At 39.2% G+C, this 22,697-nt stretch overlaps 1 non-coding gene across 1 annotated transcript; it reads right to left on the bottom strand.

The window, feature by feature from the left end:
* Nucleotides 1–18,207: 18,207 nt before the first annotated feature.
* On the bottom strand, nucleotides 18,208–18,279 carry TRNAE-UUC (transfer RNA glutamic acid (anticodon UUC)). The gene has a single exon. It is a non-coding gene; the product is annotated as a tRNA-Glu (tRNA).
* Between the last annotated feature and the right edge of the window lie 4,418 nt (nucleotides 18,280–22,697).

Genomic DNA, 22,697 nt, shown 5'->3' with positions numbered 1-22,697 from the left:
ATATCTGGACATCACAAGGTAAGTTCTTCTAGTAAACACAGCTTGCTTTCCCTCTGAGACACCAATTGTTTCCCCACTTAAGTGCATGCATTTCCAATAAAGATGTCTTTATTCCTTACTCTTGACCAGTCAGCATATGGCATTCTTTTGGTGACAGAGGCGTGCTCAGGGGAAAGCATTTGGCATTTGACACATGCAGAGCTACTAATATGCAATGAAACTTTGTCTGGAATTCCTGAAAGATTCCCACTCTTCTCTGTTAGACTTGAGACTGTAAGAAGATAAGACTGGAATTCTTTAACCATCTTGCTGTCCTGAGGGAAAAGCCTGCCTGAAAAATCTTTCTTAGAAAGATGAGAGCTGGGAAATGAAAGAGACAGCAAATCCTGGTTCTGGGGATCTTCTATGAACCCTGGTTTCAAACCATGTCTTAAATGAAACTGACTTTGGAATTTTAAATTATGCGAGCCAATAAACCTCTTTTTTGCCTAAGCTAGCTTAAACTGAGTTTTCTGCCATATGCAACAAAAATAGTTTTTACTAATTCATTTTAAGAGAGACATTGATAAATTAGAATAAGCCTAGAGAATTGCCATTGGGGGTGAGTGTGATCAGAATTATGTTAAAAGGGGAGAAATCAAAGAGAGTTTGACTTGAGGAAAGAAAGTCTGGTGTGTATGTGTTCCAGGAAAAGAAGGATGTTGAAAGTATGGAGCAGGATAACAAAGAAAAATACCTTCAAATATTTAGTTAGAATTCATGATAGCAAGAACCTGGGAAACAAATTTCAACTCAAAGTGTTACAATTTTAACAATTTAATGTGTCTGAAAATTAAATAAATTTTGTTGATAATGCACTTGCTAAGTCTAAAAGCATTTTAAATCACTTATCAGAGATATTATAGAGTGAATTCAATAGACGGTGTTTTCTGAACTTTGGTCATTTGAATATGGTCTTTACTGGTTTTGTGCCAGTACCATACTATCTTGATGACTATAGCTTTGTAGTATAGTCTAAAGTCATGAAGTAGCAGGTAGATTCTTAACCACTGGATGACCAAGGAAGTCCCAGGAGTTCTTTCTAGCAGTCTACAATGCTACACTACTTACTCTTCACATTTATGAAATCCAAAATTCAGTTTGAAGTAGTTACTCCTTTTTTTTTTTTTTTGGAGGGTTGACTGCAAATTTATTCATCTTATAAATGTTTTATAAAGACAACATAACAAAAACTAGAAAAGCCTATTGAAATACCAAAACTTAAAAAGTCATAAAATATGTTTAGAGGACCATAAGAACAAATGAGATTAAAGAAGTGCATGTGTGCATATGTGCTCAGTCATGTCAGACTCTGTGACCCCATGAACTGCAGCCCACCAGGTTCCTCTGTCTATGGGATTCTCCTGGTTCCTCTGCACAAAACTGTAGCACATTGCCATTTCCTCCTCCAGGGGATTTTCCTGACCCAGGGACTGAACCCCCAACCTCCCAGGCTCCTTTATCTCCTGCATTGGCATGCAGATTCTTTACCACTGAGCTACCCGGGAAGCCCATAAGAACAAATTAAATAAAAGCCGAAGTTACTTAAATTCTTCAAACTCTACTTCACTGTGCACAGAGTTGACTTTCTAGTATCCATTTAAAAAATTATATACAAAGGAGGTCTAGAAACAGAAGGAAAGGCTGCCCCAAAACATTCATATCTACCCCAGATTAAAGAAAATAGAATTATACATAGAGCAAATAATAGAATATATTTTGCCTTTTCAATAGCAAACAAATTAACAGTATAAAAACTTAGAAGTGATGGAGCAGCAGGTGGAAGAAAGGAGGAGTGGAACCTGCAAGTATAATCATATAAACATCAAGATTGCTTGATGTGAAAATAGATGACTCTTCTACTTTCTTATGATCAGGGAAAATAACCCAGGACAATAAAAAAGTAACATAAGAATCAAATAGCAGTGAAATGACTAATGTTTACATCACTATAGAAGAAAATCAAGATGGTAGCCCAAGGGAAATATCTGAATTTTTCTTTTCGGTATTATAAGGAGCAGTAGATGGAGGGGAGGGACACTCCGAGGAACAATAAACAATTAGGAAACAAATGAGAGTCTTCCTCTAACTATATTGAATAATAAGGATGGGATAAAAAGATGCAAAGATTTCCCACCTGCATTCATTTTCCTTATCAAATAGACAAATTTCTTAGTAAATCCTAAATAAATATATTCTCACTTTATTCCTCTTTTTAAAAAATGTTTATTTGTTTATTTGGCCCAACAGCAATCTATGAAGATTACATGTGTAAGGTTTTCCAGTCTGAGTAAATAGAACTTATCACAAAATGATTTAGGCTCAGGAGTTAATGAAATATATAATCATTAATAGGGGTTTCCCTGGTGCCTCAACAGTAAAGAGTCTGCCTGCAATGCAGGAGACTCAGTTTTGATGCCTGGGTCGGGAAGATCCCCTGGAAGAGGAAATGGCAACCCACCCCAGTATTCTTGCCTGGAGAATTCCATGGACAGAAGATCCTGGCGGGTTATAGTCCATGGGATGGCAAAGAGTTGAACTTGACGGAGTGAGTTTTACTTCACATTTTCATAATCTGTTCTCTGATTAGGAAAGAATAGCAAACAGTTCACATCAATTATAACAGTTTATGTTACAGTAACCTGTCAAATAAAATGATTTTTCTACTTTGTTAGCTCTCCAGTGCTGTTGCAGAGAATAGCAATGAATGAAGACTCCAGTGAGCACTGGGGGCCCTCTACATCTCTGGTGATACAGTGTCTCCTGATGGGATGCAAATAAAACATGTGGTTTCATGAAGTATTCTTGCCAAAATTGTTTAACCTAAATCTAATCAAGTTTTAGATATAACTCCCATAAAATGTGAAGTAGTTACTTTTTTGTCTCTGGGTCTGCAAACTCATAGGCTAACTAAAGACCATCTCTGCACCTTCTGGAATATTCTCTTTTGGGATATTTGGCATCTCCCTTCATACATATGACAGAGGAGCAGCAATGAAATCAAGTTGCTATGTTACAATGAGAAAACACATCCTCCTTGCTCCCTAACCACCAAATGAAACCACAGACAGCTTCTCTTCTTGGATTATAAATCCTTCTCTCCAACTGACATTGGAAAGTCTGACTCAGTAAAAATGTGGGGTGTGTGGGTGTGTGTGTGTGTGTGAAGAAATCTTTACAATTCTTCTAATCTTACATGTATAAAGGTACTTTAGTTCTGAAAACAATTGGTTCATTCTAAACCAAGTAGATGAGCAGGTAAGAGGAAATTGTTGTCTTTAAGAGCATAGCTTTTGACTGGGGTTACCTTATTTGGAAGAATCTGAAATGTTGCTAAGGCTCCCTGTGGCTCTATGACTGATGGAGAACATCTGATACCAGTTTACAGATTCCATGATTCATTAAAGGATTTTGGTCTGTTTCTACTCCTTTAGTGCCCTGTCTTTATCCTAAAGATTTCCCCACAAACAGATTTCAGCATTTTCCTAAATGGACAGATTATTTCTCTGAGTTTATTTGTGTGATTTATTTTTTCCTTGTCTTTTTTTCCTAATTGTGGTGATTTACTGTCACTGGTGTTTTTCTTTTGAGTTCCTTTCTTGGGTGGGAGATCATTTTTGGCTTCAGACTGGAATGTCCCAGAATAACTGCTGTTTAAAAGACTACTTGTGTGTTGCAATTTTAAGGAACTCTCATGATTAAGGCCCGAGATCTATCTATAGGTCCCAAATAGGGTGGGAATATTTATATCTCTGATTTCTGTGCTAAGATTCCCATTACTTCAGAGTACATTTAGCCCAATTCTCTACTCAGGCCTAGAAGAAGCAAAGCAGTAAAAGGACATCAAAATATGCTATAGACTCAATTTTTTATGTCCCCCAAAACCAATAAGTTGAAACCTAATTGCCAGTGTGATATTTGGAGGTGGGGGGTGGGTCTCTGGGAGGTAATTAGGTCAAGAGGGTGGAGCCCTTAAGAAAGGGATTAGTGCCTTGTAAAAAAAGACCCCAGAGAGATCCCTTCCCCCTTCAGCCCTGTGACGATATAGCCAAAAGACAGGTATTTATAAGCCAGACACCAAATTTGCCGGCACCATGATCTTAAACTTTTCAGTCCCCAAAATTTTAAGAAACAAATGCTTGTTATTCAAGCTACTGAGTTTATGATATTTTTGTTAGAGTAGCTCAAATGGATTAAGAGTGTATGGTATAGTAAGAGGCAGGATTTTGACTCTCAGTTTTCAATCATCTGAGGACCTTGTTAAAATGCAGATTCTGAGTCAGTAGGTCTGGAGTGGGGACTGAGAAATTGCCTTTCTAACAAGTTCCAAGATGATACTGATGCTGCTGATTGAGGCACCGTGCTTTAAGAACCACTGTGATGTAGTCTTTCCCGAATTTGCCTGAGGCTCATCAGAAGTGTGTTGTATATACAAATACCAAATCTTTCCCTGGGAACACTGATTCAGAGGTGTCCTTTGGGGTCTCTAGTCTGCTATTCTAAGAACCTCTTCATGCTACGGTTCCACACTACATCCTGACCTGACCTACTGGTACTCCTCTACCCTCCCTTCATTCATTTTCCTCCTTCCCTTCAGGGGCTTCCCAGGTGGCTCAGTGGTAAAGAATCTGCCTGCAATGCAGGAGACGTGGTCCCCAGGTTCGGAAGATCCCCTAGAGGAGGAAATGGCAACCCACTCCAGTATTCTCACCTGGAGAATCCCAGGGACAGAGGAGTCTGGTGGGCTGCAGCCCATGGGGGTCCCAAAGAGCATGACTGAGCATGCGCGTGCACACACACACACACACACACACACACACACACTTCCCTTCTATCTCCTTTTCTCCCTTCCTTCCAACAAATATTTATTGAGCATGCACTTGGGATATATATCTGAATAACAGGCTACCCTTGCAGACAACAGACAAATAAATAGGTAAATAAGCAGAAGAATTACAGTTTGTGATATAGCTAAGAGGGAAATAAATAAATCTGATGAGATACAGAGGGATGGGCAGGGGTGGGAAACCCTTTAGGTCAAGGTTGTCAGCGGTGTTCTCTAGGTTAGGCAAAAATTCTTATTGAACCCTCCAGCCTAAGCCTCACTACTTGTGTTTTGGGCACACAATGCCTTGGTTCATGCTGTTTGTTTTCTTTTTTTTTCCACCATGAGTGTTTCAGAAGAGTTCTAACATTATTGTAACATTAAAGAGGAAAAAAAAATAGAAGAACAGAATTCCCTTCCTGTCTTGTATTAGTTTGCTATGGTGCTGTGACAAAGTACACATATTGAGTGGTTGTAATAACAGAAACTTACTATCTCACAGCCCTAGAGGCTAGAAGGCTAAGATGAAGGTGTCAGCAGGGCCAAAAGCCCTCTGAATGTGCAGGGAAATATTTGTTCTCAGTCTCCCTCCACCCCCAGCTTCTGCTGGTTCCTTGGTTTAAGGCTGCATAAATCTACTCTTCCATGGTATTCTCCCCGTGTGTGAATCCCTTTCCCCAAATTTCCCCTTTTCATGAGGACACCAGTCATATTGGATTAGGGACCCAACCTACTGACCTCACCTTAAGTTAACAATCCCATTTCCATATAAGGTCACATTCTAAGCTACCACGGGTTAAGGCTTCACATATGAACGTCTAGGGGACACATTTCAGCTGTGGACAAAGAATGTCACTGACTGCCTTGTCCTAAAGCCATCAGCCACTGCAGCCACCCCCCTATGGGGCACACTCAGAGAATTCAGGATGAAGAAAACTAAACCCTGGCCCTAGATAGTTAAGGTGCAAGTCAAAGGGATGATTTCAAAGAGTCCAGATTCTTGCATCTTACCATATATAGAAAAGTACTAAATTTATTAACTTGAGATATGTTTTTTAAGTAAGAGTAATCATTGTTAAAAATATATATTTGTGTATTTATTTATTTGGCTGCAACAAGTTTTAGTTGCAGCACATGGGATCTTTAGTTGTGGCATGTGAACTCTAAGTTGTGGTTTGTGGGATCTAGTTCCCTGACCAGGGATCAAACCTGCGCCCCCTGCATTGGGGGTGCAGAGTCTTAGCCACTGGGCCACCAGACAAGTAACAGTGGTCTTTGGATGTTCTGACCACGAGGGTTTGTTGGTGTTTTTTTTTTTTTTTGCAAAATTTCCTGTATATCCTCCCTTCTATCCTCCTATATATCCTCTTCAGAAGAGCCCCTCGGAGCTCTGAGAGAGTGTCTCCCAGCCTCAGTGTGTCTGCTGAATAAACCCTAATTCTCAGCTTTTAGGTTGTGAAAGTTTTTCAGTCAACATAACCCATAACAGATTTCTTCTACATAGCTTTTCTCACAATGCTGATCCCTAACTTACAGAACCTGAGGTAGTTGTGCTATTTGCCCTTTCCCAAAGCCAACACTGCTGAGGGGTCAGTGATCAATTTAGACAAGTTTCACTGTGCCAAAATTGAACCTAGCTTTAGCTTCAATCTTCAATAGATGTAGCTGTCCTACAGTCACCAGCTCCAATGTAAGTTTTTCTCATAAGCAGACGAGGTCACCTACATAACTCCAAAAACTCAGTTTGCCTTAAGCCACAATAACCTTTGGTTTCTTCTGACCCTCACTAAAGGGGTGTGTTGGTTTCTACGTATAACATTACAATATCTAGAAGTTATGTTTGATGATGCTTAAAATGCTTAAACTTTATTTCAAAGTGGATTTAATTTAGTAACTTTCACTAAGTTTCAGAAGTAAAAGGAAATGAAATATTGAAACAGAGCAGGTCCCTGTGGGGCTGTCCTGGGTACAAAGCCTTTCAGTGTCCCTCATTTCTTGTTTGTAGGAAAAAGGCTTCACCCTTCTAGACCTTCCCTGAGTTCCAAAGAGCAGACCTCTGTGAATTGTGTGCTTCAGTCGTGTCCAGCTCTTTGCAGCCCCGTGGACTGTATTCTGCCAGGTTCCTCTGTCCAGGGGTTTCTCCAGGCAAGAATACTGGAGTGGGTTGCCATGCCTTCCTCCAGGATATCTTTCTGACCCAGGGATAGAATTCATGTCTCCGGAGCCTCTGGCAGGCAGACTCTTTACTACTTAGTAAGCCACACTGGAAGTACATCATAATGCAAAATAGGTTAGAGTGATACAGAGTCAAATTTTTAAAGTCCAATCAGTCTCAAAGCACAGGATATGTAAATAATAACAATATTGAATTGGCCAACAGGGCATTTTGCTTAATAGACTGCAAAATTTCTAAGGAGAGAGATTCTGCCATCTGACTCAGCTTTGATCCCCAACACAGTGCCTAGCCCAGGGCATTCATTGCACAGAGCACGTTTCTGATGCATTAAATTGAATGAAGTTTTTAAAAAAGTGGCTTATCTCCCTTAACAGAGATTGGAAGCATTCAAAGTTAAATTTAAGGAGTTAAAGTAAAACTCTACTTTCGGGGAACTGTTATAAATACAATCAGAAACAGAAGTAGACTCAATTATCTCCATCCTAAAGAGAAAGAAACAGAGATTAAACAGCTCACACAACTAGGGAAGTAACCGTGAGAATTCACAATACGTTTATAATCATTATGTTCCACATACTCAGCATTGTTCTATATGTCAGTTAATACCACTGGTGAATAGCCAGAGGTCCAGAGCATCCTTTTTCTAAGGAATTCTTCAACTGAGAGGTTTGCTATTAGCTTATTAGTGTATTCCTCCTGTTGAAGTCAAGAAATACACTATGATGATTATTCATTCTATCTTTGGCATTACTCTGTACCTAAGTTCAAATTCTGGCTTTGGCATAGTGTAACTGTGTAACTTTGTGCTACTCAACTTTTCCAAACTCAATTTCATCATTTGTAAAATAAGGCTAATTATTGCTGCCTCATAGAGTTGTGATTTCATGTTTAAAGCGTTTAGCACAGTTCTTGGTACATAACCCAAACTCCATAAACGATATATCAAAAGTACACCTATTTCGTATGTAATATATCATTGTATGAATAGACACAGTTTCTTTATTCACTGTTGATATATATTTGAGTTGTTACCAGCTTTTGATTATTACAAATCAAGCTACTTGAACATTCTTGTATGTTTTTGTATAGAGTTATACTTTAATTTCTCTTGGGTACATTTCTAGCATGGAATAGGAGATGTATTTTTAGTTTTTACAAGATTGCCAAAGTGTACCGAGGGAAAGGAGGTGGGTGGGATGAATTGGGAGGTTGGGACTGACATATATACACGGCTGTGTATAAAACAGATAACTATAAGCACCTACTGTATACCTCAGGAAGCTCGACTCAGTGCTCTCTCATGACCTAAATGGGAAGGAAGCTTTAAAAAGAGAGGATATATGTGTACATGTAACTGATGCACTTTGCTGTTCACTAGAAACTGCCACAATGTTGTAAAGCAACTCTACTCCAATAAAAATAGTACAAAAAAAATCTCCAAAGTCTTCTCCAAAGTGGTCGTGCCATTTGGTATTCCCACTAGCAGTGAGTGAGAGTTCCAGTCCTTCACATTGTTATTAAGACTTGGGATAGCCAGTTTATTTATTTATAGAATTGCTGTGTGTGGTGAAACAAATAAAATTTGCCGTCTTGACTAGTTTTAGTGTACAGTTCATTAGTGTTTAGTACATTTACATTGTTTGAAACATGTTCAGAACATTTTAATCTTACAAAACTGAAAATCTATATCCATTAAACAAGTCCCCACTGTCCCTTCTCCCTAACCCCTGGCAACTACTACTTTACTTTCTGTCTCTATGAATTTTACTACTTTAGATCTCCCATATAAGTGAAATCATACACCATTTGTCCTTTTGTGATGAGTGATTTCATGTAGAAAATTTTACTTCTTCCTTTCCAGTTTAGATGCCTTTTATTCTTTCTTTTTCTTGTTTAATTGTACTGGCAAGTAGTGATAGCACTGTGTTGAAGAGAAGTGGTTAAAGTGGGCATCGTTGTCTTATTCTTGATCTCAGAGGAAGAGTTTTCAGTTTTTCACCATTGAGTATGATATTAGCTGCAGGCTTTTCATATATTGGCTTTATTATGAAGGTAGTTTCCTTCAACTCCTATTTGGCTGTTTTTACCATGAAGGGATGAGAGAACTTGTCAAATATTTTTTCTGCAAAAGTTGACATGATCATGTGTTTCTTGTCCTTCATTTTGTGAATTTGGTCTATTATGTTGATTTTCATATGTTGAATAATTCTTTCATCTTGGGAATAAATCCGGCTCAGTCATGGTGTATAATCCTTTTAAATGTGCTTTTCAATGTAGTTTGCTAGTGTTTTGTGAAAGTTTTTGCATTAATATTCATCAGGGAAATTAATCTGTAGTTTTCTGGTAGTTTCTTTATCTGGTTTTGGTATCAGGGTAATGCTACCCTCAGAGAATGAATCTGGATGTGTTCCCTTCTGCTCAATTTTTTCACAAGTGTTTGAGAAGAACTATAGTTAATTACTTCTTTAAATGTTTGGTAGACTTCTTCAGTAATATCTGGTCTTGAGTTTTTCTTTGATGGGAGATATATATCCATCTGTCTCTCTCTGTATGTATCTCCCTGTCATTAGAAATGATAAAGACTATATTCTATTTGGAAATGAGACTGTACCAAACAATTGCTGCAGGAGAATCATCCATTCTGTGCCTTCTCTTCTGTTGGGTCACTCAGAAATACATCAGCTAGTGGTTTCTGCTTGTCACTTCCAGTTATTTTTTATTTGTGCATTTAGTTGCACCTACTTTCCCTTCCATATAAATTCAAGACCCCCTTTTCACATACTGTTCTGCCAAGTCTCTGAGGCCTGGCCAGAAAGCTGATTTTCTGTGCCGTGTTGTTTTTTGACTGACATCGCCCATATCTCAGTTTCCCCTGATCACATCTCATTTATTGCCAGAGAAAACACTGTTGCTGAATTTTCCCTTGTCTCCTGTCTCATGACAGGGTCCTGACTCACTTGCCCAAATAGCTGCACACAATTCAGAGATCTTTTGAGAACCAAACTGCTAGTCATTTGAGACTCATCAACCTAGGAAATACGGTAATACAGGTTTTTGAAACATGGTTTATTTTTTGGTTACAATTGTTAGTCTTCCTGATGCTCTAGCCCTGATGTCTGAGAGCTCAGAGATCTATTGGGAGGTTTTCGTTTACTGATTCAATCTCCTTACAAGTTATTGGTATGTTCAGCTTTTCTTTTTCTTTATAATTTAGTTCTGGCAGGTTTCTAGGAATTTTATCCAATTTGTTGGCATACAATTGTTCATAGCATTCTCTTATAATCCTTTTTATTTATGTGGCATTGGTTGAAATGCCCCCCTTTTCATTTCTGATTTTGGTTATTTTTTTCTTAATCTAACCAAGGGTTTCTCAATTTTGTTGGTCTTTTAAATAAAGCAGCCGTTAGTTTTATTGACTTAAAAAATCTTTTTCTATTCTCAATTTCATTAATTTCTGTTCTAATCTTTATTATATCCTTAAAATAGTAATTTTTATGTTATGTTTTCATGATAATTAAAAAAAAATTTTTAAACATCTTTTAAAAAGGAGGTCAGTTTCCCGGGGAGAAGGAACAAGAATGAGAAGGGTCCTGAGGAAACTTTTCGAGATTGATGGATTTTGATTGTGGTCATGGTTTCACAGATATAAACATATGTCAAAACTCATCAAATTGTACATTTTGCAAATGTACAGTTTATTGTATGTAATTATACCTTAATAAAGCTATCAAATTGCAGATTTCTAAAAACAACTCAAATTTTTAAATTTGCAGGCATACATTATTTCAAGTGATTTTTTTCTAAGTTTAGTCTATTCAAAATTCCTTCACTACAAAGTCAATATTTGTATATTTGTCTCCTGTGCTTTGCCTGTTCCTGCATCTCCAGTTTTGATCCTGACCTGCTATTCAACTCTGAGCCAATCACTCTCAGTCTTCTTGAGTAGAGGTATCACTATAAAGAAGTTCAACAGAAATATTCTTTCAACCATTTTCCAGTTAGATTCTTTCATCATTGCATTTTCAGGTTGATATTCATCTCATTAAAGGAGGTTGCACCTATGTTGTTCTCTTAATTTTTAAAAGCAGATAGCATTTATGACATGATTGCAGATACTTTATACATTTAACTTTGGAGTTTTACTTTTCAAGAGCTTTATTTATCAGTGTGAAAACTGGCAATGATGTTACACTACCCCCGATGGCTTTAAGATGCTAATTGTGTCAGTGACGTTGTACAGTTTCAATAATAGATGTGACTCCTTTGACACTAGTACTTGGAAAAATATACAGCCCCTCTTTGTTAAAGCAACTGAACCTAAAATACTAATATGTGCTCTATAATAGATGAAAGATGTTTTAAGATAGGCAAGCCTAGGGGCAATTTGACATTTTCCTCTTTGATTTTTAGTTATTACCAATGTAATCATACCAGGTTCAATGCAATCCCAAGATTCTTCCCTTTTTCGTCTTCAAAATTTGAAAATTCTCACTTTTTCATCTAATTGATTCCATTATATACTGCATCACTTTGTACACCTATAGCAACTCCAAATCCACCTAGTGGTTTTATCTGCAATGTAAATCTACTGGCTCCCATCATCTCTCTTGAAGGCTATGGCTTCAACATAATTTATTCAGCATTTGATTCAAAAGATATTTATTGAACGTCAAACTACGTGCCAGGTCTCTATACCAGAGATATGGCTGTGAACAAGGAAAAACAATCACTCTCATGGAGTTTGTAGTCTAACTGGAAGACAGATTTTGAACAAGCAGTTAAAAGGTTGATGAGTGTAACAATAAAGGAAGTACGAGACCAAGATGTTTGCTATGGGAGCATTTCTTTTTCCTTCGAGCTTTGAGGGGCAAAACCACTAGCTTAAAAAATGGTATGTATTTCTTCCAACTCCCTGCTCCTGGCAACCCACAGGAAAGATTCCACATAGGGAATATCGTGTCAAGAAGTAGAAACAAGTCCTTATGACTTTTTTTTTTCCTTTTTAGGGAAGTCAAAACATCCTTCTTAACAGTAGTCATTCTGGTTTAGCTGCCGGCTGAGCAAGACTAGGTATTTAAAACAATTCTCCAAGTTTTCTCTTGGTGGCTACAGCTGTTCCCCACATTTTATAAGCTATCACTGCCTGGGAGATACTTAGAAGAAACACCCTCCGAAAAAGATTGTTTTCCTATGTTTTTAAACAATAGTTCAGAGAGTTGTTAGACCGTATCTACAAATTGGTTCCATGAGAGCCTTAAGGAGATTTTTTTCGTTTTCTTTAGTCTTAAATTTCTTGACATACCTGAGGGCTCTCAGAGAAAAGACTTTATTGACTTTAAGTCCATGTTTACAAGTCAACAGCTCAAACATTTTTGCTATGAAAGCTGTTTGGTGGCCCCACAAGCACAGTTAAGATTGTCAGAGGGTAAGTAAAAGAACAACTACAACTTAGGCATCTTCTGAAAGATCATTAGGTCCAAACTCAACCCCAATATCAACAGCAGCTGAAAAAGACACTGAAAAAGATAGAAAAAGACAGTCACACCTGGTGAAAAATACAAAAGAGATAAGATGCTTTTCAAAAGGCTAACCTAGGATTATCTTTCAACCAGGGCTAAACCAAATAGAAGATAAAAGACGTGTTTACTTGCAGAATCCTATCATATTTGTGCAGACCCAGAGCCCAGGCCTGCTTAAGTGAGTTGCTTTCGCTCTTTGTCACCCCAGTTTACAGAGGAGGGGAGGAGAGTTTGGGTGCCTGCCACTCAAACCTTCCCCCAGCCCTCTGCTTCCTAACATCCCTGGTGTGCATGGGTGGATCTGTGTGGCCAGTTCCGCATTTTGATTGAGTCTATAATCTTCTGGCTGACGAGGACAAGAGGTTTTGTTGGCAATAGACCTAGAATTATCAGGCAGCACATCTGTGTGAATGTTAGCACTTTATGGTGGAAAGAGCCCCAAGTCTTGGTAAAATCGCATAACCTCTCTGGGTCTCATTTTCCCCTTGTTTTAAAATGCACTAGATTAGAAGACTGCACATCTGAATCACCTGGGATACTTATTAAAAGTAGGTATTTCTGGGGGCTTCCCTAGGGATCCAATGATAAAAACTCCGCACTCCCAATGTAGGCGGCCTGGGTTCGATCCCCGGTCAGGGAACTAGATCCCACATAGCGCAGCTGAGAGTTCACATGCAGCAACTAACAGCCAGTGCAGCCAAACAAATAAAATATTAAAAGGGAAAAAAAAGGTATTTCCGGCCCTTCCTTGCGGATTCGAATAAGTGGTGGCATGAGGATAGGAGCTGGTTAGGGGTTAGAGTGTATGTCGAAATCTGTTTTCTAGAAGCTCTGCTGGTGGCTGTCACATTCTGTTGTAAATTTTTCAGAGATGATTTCAGAAAACCACAAAGTTAATATTAAACAAGGAATACACTAGTATTGTACTACATAAAGTATTAAAATATGTGCTGAAAAATACAGCAGTTGGTGCTCTTTCCTCCCATCTCCCAAAGACTAATCTGAGTTAACCCCAAAGTTATAAGCACTAGTAATGACAACAATAATATTAAAACTTAACTACATGCCAGGCACTGTCCTAAACACTTCATAGGTCTTCAGACAATTATCTCAACACCCCTGTGAGATAGAGTATTACTGTTAGTCCATTTGACACATGAGGAAGCCAAGGCATGAAAAACTCAAGTAACTTACACATGGTAACACAGATAGCAAAATAAACCTGTTGGATTCAGGCTGGGCCAGAGGAACATTCTGTCTGGAGATATTCAAGTAGTTTCCCTCTGACATTTGCAGGCAGTATAGTCGTCTGGAAAAAGCCAAGACTTTCGTTTCAAACACTTACTCAATTCTCACTGCTTGTGTGGTCTTGAGTGATCTTACTAAAATAGCATAGTTGTTGTTTAGTTGCTAAGTCGTGTCCAGCTCTTTGCAACCCAGGGACTGTAGCCTGCCATACTCCTCTGTCCATAGGATTTCCCAAGCAAGCATACTGGAGTGGTTTGCCATTTCCTTCTCCAGGGGATCTTCCTGACCCACATCTCTTGTGTCTCCTGCATTGGCAGGTGGATTCTTTACCACTGCACCATGTAGACTGGGTGGCTAAAGAACAGACATTTATTTCTCACATATCTGAATACTGGGAAATTCAAGATCAAGATGCCAGTCACTTCAGTTCCCGGTGAGAGGTCTCTTCTTGGTTTGCAGAAGGCCATCTTCTTGGTGTATGCTCAAGTGACTCAGAAAGAGAGGGCTCTGATCTTTCCTTCTTCTTATATGGGCACTAATCCCATCATGGGGGATCTACCCTCATGACTTCATCCAAACCTAATTATCTCCCCAAGTCCCCCCTTCAAACACGATCACATTGGAGGTTAGAACTTAATGTAGGAACTTCAAGAGCACACACCATTCAGTCCATCATACTGAGTTTCAATTTTTTTAAATCTTCATGTTACATATCACAGCTATTTGTAAGGCTTGAAAATGATACAAAGCAAGATTTTTATAATGCCATAGCTCGGTCCCATAATAAAAGCAAAGTAAAACGTTCAAAACTTTTATTGATTACGTACTGATTACATATCAGTCTCTCAGCTGTGTCTCTTTGTGACCCCCATGGACTGTAACTCGCCAGGCTCCTCTGTCCATGGGATTTACCAGGCAAGAATACTAGGTTGGGTAGCCATTCCCTTCTTCAGAGGATCTTCCTGACCCAGGGATCAAGCCAGAGTCTCCTGCATTGCAGACAGATTCTTTCCTGAGCCACTAGGGAAACCCGAGCAACTAACACATGGTGAGAGTCTCATGGTGTATACTTTTATTTTCAAACTCACCAAAATGTATGCATTAAATATGTACAGCTTTTTAGTGTGTTAGTCATATGGCCCCCACCTCCTCAAATCATGAACTTAAAACAGTGGAGCAAACTGACTTAAAAAGAATCCAGTGGCCATAGTCTCTGCTTTGCCCCGTCCCACCATCTTCCCTTTGTTTTTTTTCTAAAATTAATTTCCACTGGAGTATAGTTGTTTTGCAATGTTGTATTAGTTTCTGCGGTACAACAGAGTCCGCTCTCCATGTACTTATATCCCCGCTTTTTGGGATTTCCTTCCCATTTAGGTAACCACAGGGCAGTGAGTAGACTTCCCTGAGCTGTACAGCAGGTTCTCATTAGTGATCTGTTTTACACACAGTATCAATAGCGTGAAAGTGAAAGTCACACAGTCGTGTCTGACTCTTTGCAACTGTAACCTGCCAAGTTCCTCTATCCATGGGATTGACTAGGCTAGAATACTGGAGTGGGTAGTCATTCCCTCCTCCAGGGGATCTTCCCAATCCAGGGATGGAACCCAGGTCTCCCGCATTGCAGGCGGATTCTTTACCAGCTGAGCCCATATAGGGAAGCCCATCAATAGTGTGTATATACATGTCAATCTCCCAGTTCCTCCCACCCTGCCCCCAACTCTTAACATCTATTACCCAAGGCCAAGGGGAGAAATGCAGCTGTGAATTCTTTAGCCTAACGACAATGTTCTTTTCTAGCTCTAGAATTCTTTAGTGTATGAGCCATCATCCAGCCCCTCCTTCTCTGTTTCTGATTCATCAATGGAGTGTGGAAATGTTTAATACTTTCTCCTTTGGAAAAATTCTTCTGTGACCTTTTCACCTCCAGTCTAGCCTATAGGCTGAGCAACTAGGTTAAAGATTGAAAAACTTTGGGTTTTAGAGGAAACAATAAATAAACTGGGATTGAGTTTCCTTTTTAGGAAAAAATTTCTAGATTAAAAAAATAGCAGTATCATTTTAATATTTTTTAAATATGTTGGTTATGAAATTCATGGAGAAAATACAAAGTAGTATAGCAATGTTCTGAAGAAACTGCATTGTAATCACAAAACCACACAACTGGTATTAGAAACAAAAGCACTGACAGAAAAGCCTCTTTTCCCACATCACCGGAAAAATGAATCTAACCGCTGAATCTCTTATTTGGCAGGATCCAAAGACTCAACTACTTAAGGTAACCACTGGAGAGGCTGGCAGTCAAGTCCAAGGAGATGCCACAGAGAAACCAATACAGTATTCATCCAGCCAACGCAAGACCATTAATCAACCACAAAGACAGAAAGATGAATAAGGAGACTCGAGAATTTGGAGAAGTTAACCCCAGGAATCTTGGCCCTGTCATGCAGTGACCCCTCACGTTAATACTGGACAGACCATATCATTATCTGAAGGAAGATAAGCAAAGTATGTAGGGCTCTGGCACATCTGCATTGAGCCACTTCAGGGAATAAACTCTTGAAGAAGGGTCTATGAGTAACAACCTGGTAACACCTAACATTTTGTGACAATTAAACAAGCATTGCTATTCACAATCATTGTGGCACAAGACCAAGAAGCAATCAAAAATTTATTCATGTGTTTTTCTGTCTTAACCTTGTTTCTGACCTCGTCTTATCCTTCCAACCTATAATTTTAATTTGGTTCAGCTTTCCTCAGCCGTTTAGCTTGAATTTTATTTAATCATTATATAAATAACCTTAAATCTCATGGAGAGTCAGCAGAAATCATTAAATAATTAAATACTTATTAAGACAATGACAGCAAGAAATTTCTCTCTCCCTCCTTTCTCTCTAGCTCTGTCTCTCTCCTCTTTTCTTTATACAAAGATTCGTTGAGAATGCAGTGATCTCAGGCCTAAAATATTCAGCTCTGCCTTTTGTTCAGGACTCCTGGAAAGCTGGGGTGGTCTACAATCTTAATCTACAATTAAGATGTCATCCCCGCACCCTCCCCTTTTGCCCCATGCTTTGCCTGTACAAATGGAGGCTCTGGGATTTTGCAGTGTGCTAGCACTCTAAAACCCTATTAATACTGTTGCTTTTCTGGTTGACAGATTTGTAGTTACGGTAACTAATCTGAGCTAAAAGATGTAGAGGTTTTGCAAGTTCAAACAAAACCTATTATTATTTTGAAAAAAACAAAAAACAAGCCACCAACTCAGCCTCCATACTTAATTTCAAAGGACAACCATCAGAACAATATTCTTTACCCCAACGTGGGAAATTAAAAAAAAAAATAATGTAAAGGATTTTGCAAACTGCAAAACAGACAAAAGTTCCTCTACTTAAAATTTGAGGTTAATAAACTTCAGAAATCTTGCTAAAATAATGAATGAGACTGGCTTCCCAAGCACTTCCTGTTGTAGTTGAGGAAAGAAAAGGCTCCTTCCCCAGCCCTCCCCCAACCTGAAAGACAGTGGGTGCTACTAGGACTGCATGCTGATTGAGCCTACGCCTGGCTGGAATTCCCCAAAAAAAGGCGCAGCCAGGGTGGGGCAGAAGCACAGGCCTCCAGATTCACAGCTGCTATCAGTTTCCCAAACTGTTTTTAGAATCTCCAGGGCTGGGAGTGGGATAGATTATGCTCTGCACAATTTGGTTTGCGGATCTGGGAAGGGAGCCAGATAGAATTCTCCCGTGATTCTGGAGATGATGTGTGCTCTCCAGAGACACGTGAAGTTACATGGACCTTCGGATATCACTCGGTGAATCTGTCCGTTTTCCAGAACATGCAATGGAGGCGCAAAATGTAAAATAATAGTGTCCGAGGTCATCACATAGATGTTCTCTTGACACGGCAGGGACTCAGACCCAGTGTTTTCTTCCAACTCATTCATGTCTAATAAACCAAGTAGATAGTAATCAAAATTGTCAGATATAATTTGAAGATATATAAAACACGGACTTTGATTTAGTATGCATATAATAATTTTAATGTAGTAAAATATATATAACATAAAATTTTTTAAGTGTACAGTTCAGTGGTATTAAGTACATTCACATTCATGTACACATATATATTTTACAATGCCCACTATCTGCATGGAAGTGGAAAAGTTCAGCCAAAAGTATTTTGCTATTCTCCATCAATTATTGAATGGGAACCTACCATGTTGCCATGTTAGGCCATGTCTAACATGGCCTATTTGTGTCTACCATGTTAGAATCTGACAGACTCTAGGACCTCAGGAGTTTATAACTTGTTCAGGAAACAAGATTCATAAATAGGAGGCTGTAATTAAACATAAAAGGAAGTATAATGCCGTTTTCTTTTTGGTCACACAGCTTGTGGGATCTCAGCTTCCTGACCAGGAATTGAACCTGGGCCATGACAGTGAAAGTGCTAAATCCTAACCACTAGACCACCAGGGAACTCCAAAAGGCAGTATGACACATTTTAAATGAATGATAATGACAATAAGTGTGTAGAATCCAAAGGACAAAATCATTGTGAGATGTGTGCATGTGTGCTCAATCACTTCAGTTGTGTACAGCTCTTTGCAACCTCGTGGACTGCAACCCCCAGGCTCCTCTGTCCATGGGATTTCTCAGGCAGGAATACTGGAGTGGGTTTCCATTTCCTTATCCAGGGGATCTTCCTGACCCGGGGATTGAACCTGCGTCTCCTGCCTGACGAATTTTTCACCACTGCACCACCTGGGAAAGCCTCCTTTTATGATGAGTAGACAGGAAAAGCTTCAAAGAGAAGGACTTGAGCCACATTAGAAAAACAAAAGTCACCAGTGGATGCTCCAGAGGAAGGAACAGAGCGACCCAAGCCATGGAGGTGCACTGCAAAAGACTTTTTGACAAAAAGTAAATTAAAAAGTCTGAGAATAGCAAAGAGTAGCTTGCTACCAGATTCAAATGGCCAGTTCTATGCAAGAGGCCATTTTATTGGGAGCTGTTGAAGACTCTTGAACAACATGATTTTAACAGCACGTTGCAATGAAAAGTGTAGGGTGGATTGAAAGAGAAAGCTGTAATTAGGAGGCAATTATGAAAGTTTTAGTACAGAGAAAAGAAGGAATGGTGGGGGTGGGGTGTGGTGCCATCTATATGTAATTGCAAGTGGGGAGGAGAGGCAAGAATCCTAGGTTCAAGCTAAGAGTGACCAGTATTGTGGTACCAAAGACTGGATTAAGTCAAGTGAGGGAGATAATAGTAAAGGGAAGTTCAGTTTTAGATATGCTGAAGTGGAAAGACTTCCCTGCTGGTCCAGTGGGTAAGGCTCTGCCTTCCAATGCAAGGGATGTGGGTTCAATCCCTGGTCAGGGATTACTATTCAAACACATTTTAAAGAAATTCTTTTAATTTTCACTTGCATCTTTGGCACAAAGTCTTAATCTCCTCAACTTAACTAACTGAAATGGGAATGATTAAGTTAATCACAATGTATGACATAATCTTCATGCAGAAGTAGGAGGACTGTAACTCAATGGCAAATATCAAGTTCACTTTATAATAATGGAGAAAGAATTGGAGACAGAAAGCCTTTTAATATTGTATTCGGTTGAGAATAATCCTATTGAAAATTGCAAATACATCCAGCAAGTTTGATATTGGTTTATATTAAGCATCTGTGGTGGTGGTTTAGTTGCTAAGTGCTGTCTGACTCTCGAGACCCCATGCACTGTAGCCCCACCAGGCTCCTCTGACCATGGAATTTCCCAGGCAAGAATACTGCAGTGGGTATCCGTTTCCTTCTCCAGGGAATCTGCCTGACCCAGGGATTGAACCTGCATCTCCTGAATTCCCGGCAGATTCTTTACTGCTGAGCCACCAGGGAAGCTTGTATTAAGCTGCTAGGTTCAAGCATTTCAACATGATGTTACTGCTCTGAAACAAATTTAGAAAAATCAAGAGAAAATACTGTGTAATGTACTAACAGTGTTGGAATCAGACCAAAAGAAAGTTTTATTGTTTATAAAATTATTTAATTTGCCATCATTCTGACCTAGAAATTTTGATACCTAGCAGAAAAAGCATTAACTATAGAGTAAATGAACTCTGTATTTTTCTGTATGTTTCTCCTGTAGGATGGATCTAATCAGTAGGTACAGTGCTTAGGGACCATGATATTACTATTATTTTTGGGGGGGACCATGGTATGTTTAAAAAGCCCATGAAATTTTATTAAATTTTGTCTAAGAAGAAAAAAAAATGTTGAAACATATAAATTACACAAAAAATAATTTACAATATTGATATTAGAGTGGGAGGGATCCACAGAGTCAAAAGTGTCTATAGGGTCCACAAAAGTCATAATGTGACCTGCCCTCTGTACTCAGATCTGGGTCTCTAGTTCTAACCATAAACCGCTGCTTTTCAAACTGTTCTGCATTCACTTAAGAATTCTGTCAGCCTACTATTTTCTTTTAAAGTTAAACATGCTCATAATTAAGGATGAGCTAGTTCTACAAAGTTTTCAAAGACAAATGTCAGTCTGCAATGGCTTTTCTCCATATTCTCTTTCTCAGAAGCATCCACTTTGTACTTTTAAGTTACTCTTCTGATATTACCTCTAAATCTCTAAGTAACAAGCTTGTAATGCTCCTTGTTTCCTTTTTTAAGGTTTAGATTTTATCTATTGACTTCCTATCATGAAGATAATTATTTATTTATTATTATTTTAAAAAGTATTTATTTATATATTTGGCTGCACTGGGTCTTAAGTTCGACATGCAGAATCTTTAGTTCAGTGGCATGTGAAATCTAGTTCCCCGGCCAGGGATCGGACCCTGGGCCTCCTGCCTTGAGAGTGCAGAGTCTCAGCCACTGGACCACCTGGAAGGTCCCTGGTTAACGTTTATATTATACTGGGCTTGTTTAGTCACAAGTGATAGAATTCCCACCTAGGTGAACACTGAGAAGAATGGAGCTATAGAAAGGGCACCCTTTTGTATGTGGAAACCAGGAACTCTCACATCCTCAAGTCTCCTTTCCCGCATTTATTCAGCTCCAGATGTGGTACTTTATTTTCTCCTCTATAGGTATAGAACTCAAGGTAGCAGTAGGAGCAGGAGATGGGTGTGGAGAGATTCTATTTTATGCTGCTCCAGCAAACTAATTCCAAAGAGAAGAAAGAAGATTCCCTTCCAGTGTTATTGTGAAAACTCTTCTGGAAGGACTCAGATGGGCCTAGCCTGGATCTCCCATCTTCTCTTTTAGGTTAATCATTATCACAGGGTTTGAAGCCTATGATTGGCTGTTCTTGAGGCATAAGCCCACCCCAAGGCAAGGTAGAGAAGTGATTGACAGCTCCACAAAATTTGATTGGCACAAGAGAGGAGCAATTACCTAAAGGAAGAGGTAACATTCCTTCCAAAAAGGGAGAAATGATGTTGGGCAGAGTCAAGACCATAGATGTCCTTTATGATCTCTATGATCTCTTAAGGATCAAATTGGGTGTCATTTCTTGGTACCCCTTACGCCCTCAGTTCAGTTCAGCTCAATTTAGTCGCTCAGTCATGTCTGACTCTTTGCAACCCCATGGACTGCAGCACGCGTCAGCCTTCCCCATGCTTCACCAACTCCCGAAGCTTATTCAAACTCGTGTCCATCAAGTCGGTGATGCCATCCAACCATCTCATCTTCTATCATCCCCTTCTCCTCCTGCCTTCAATCTTTCCCAGCATCAGGGTGTTTTCCAATGAGCCAGTTCTTCGCATCAGGTGGCCAAAGTATTGGAGTTTCAGCTTCAGCATCAGTCCTTCCAATGAATATTCAGGGATGATTTCCTTCAGGATTGACTGATTGGATCTCCTTGTAGTCCAAGGGACTCTCAAGAGTCTTCTCCAACATCACAGTTCAAAAGCATCAACTCTTTGGTTCTCAGCTTTCTTTATAGTCCAACTCTCACATTCATATATGACTACTGGAAAAATTATAGCTTTGACTAGACAGACCTTTGTTGGCAAAGTAATTCTATTGGGTTACATGTCCTTTTCTAGGCTCATGTTACATCTTGGCTGTACCGAATCCATATTAATTTATAAGTGCATCCATATTAATTTAAAATTGTCTGTGTGTTGGTCTTTCTCACCAAACAGGAGCTTTCTGAAGAGAGCTACTGTAGGTTATCCCCATTAGCACACCCAGCCCCCCAGCAGATAGTGGGTGTTCCAGGAATGTTTAAAAAAAAAATTAAAGATTATTACAAAACGGCAGCAAATCCTTTTGAATTGAGAGGAAAGAACAAAATGAAAGCTTAAAAGTATCAACCATTTGATAAATGGTTGATAACAAGGTGATAAATGGTTTATAACAAGGGATTCATTTGATTTTTCACAACAGCACTTGAGGGAGGTATTCTTTTATTTCACAGACAGGAGGTAAGAGATCAAGGTCCCACAACCTCATACAAATGATGTGTCAATATAATAATAAGCACTTTACCACTTGCTCAGTGGTAAAGAATCTGCAGTGCAGGAGACAAAGGAGACACGGTTCAATCCCTGGGTTGGGAAGATCCCCTGGAGGAGGGCAGGGCAACCCACTCCAGGATTCTTGCCAGGAGAATCCCGCGGACAGAGGAGCCTGGTGGGCTACGGTCCATGGGGTGACAAAGAGTTGGACACGACTCAGCACACACGCACTGAACACAGGTGACTTAAACCGTTGACTTTCAGCTACACTATCTTCTGCCCTCGCCTTCAGGCTAACAATGAACTTATATAACTTAGTGGTGCTCTTCTCCCTTCTTGGTAATTTGGACATTTCCTGCCAAGATTGTTTTATTTTACCTAAAGGTACTCCCTAGTAAGTTTTGCATCTTTCATTTGTTTATA

Source organism: Muntiacus reevesi, chromosome 3 (genome assembly GCF_963930625.1).
Source record: "Muntiacus reevesi chromosome 3, mMunRee1.1, whole genome shotgun sequence".
In the NCBI taxonomy this organism is placed as follows: Eukaryota; Metazoa; Chordata; class Mammalia; order Artiodactyla; family Cervidae; genus Muntiacus; species Muntiacus reevesi.
Note: the sequence above shows the minus strand (reverse complement) of the source record. Positions and strands in the feature narration are given on the sequence as shown.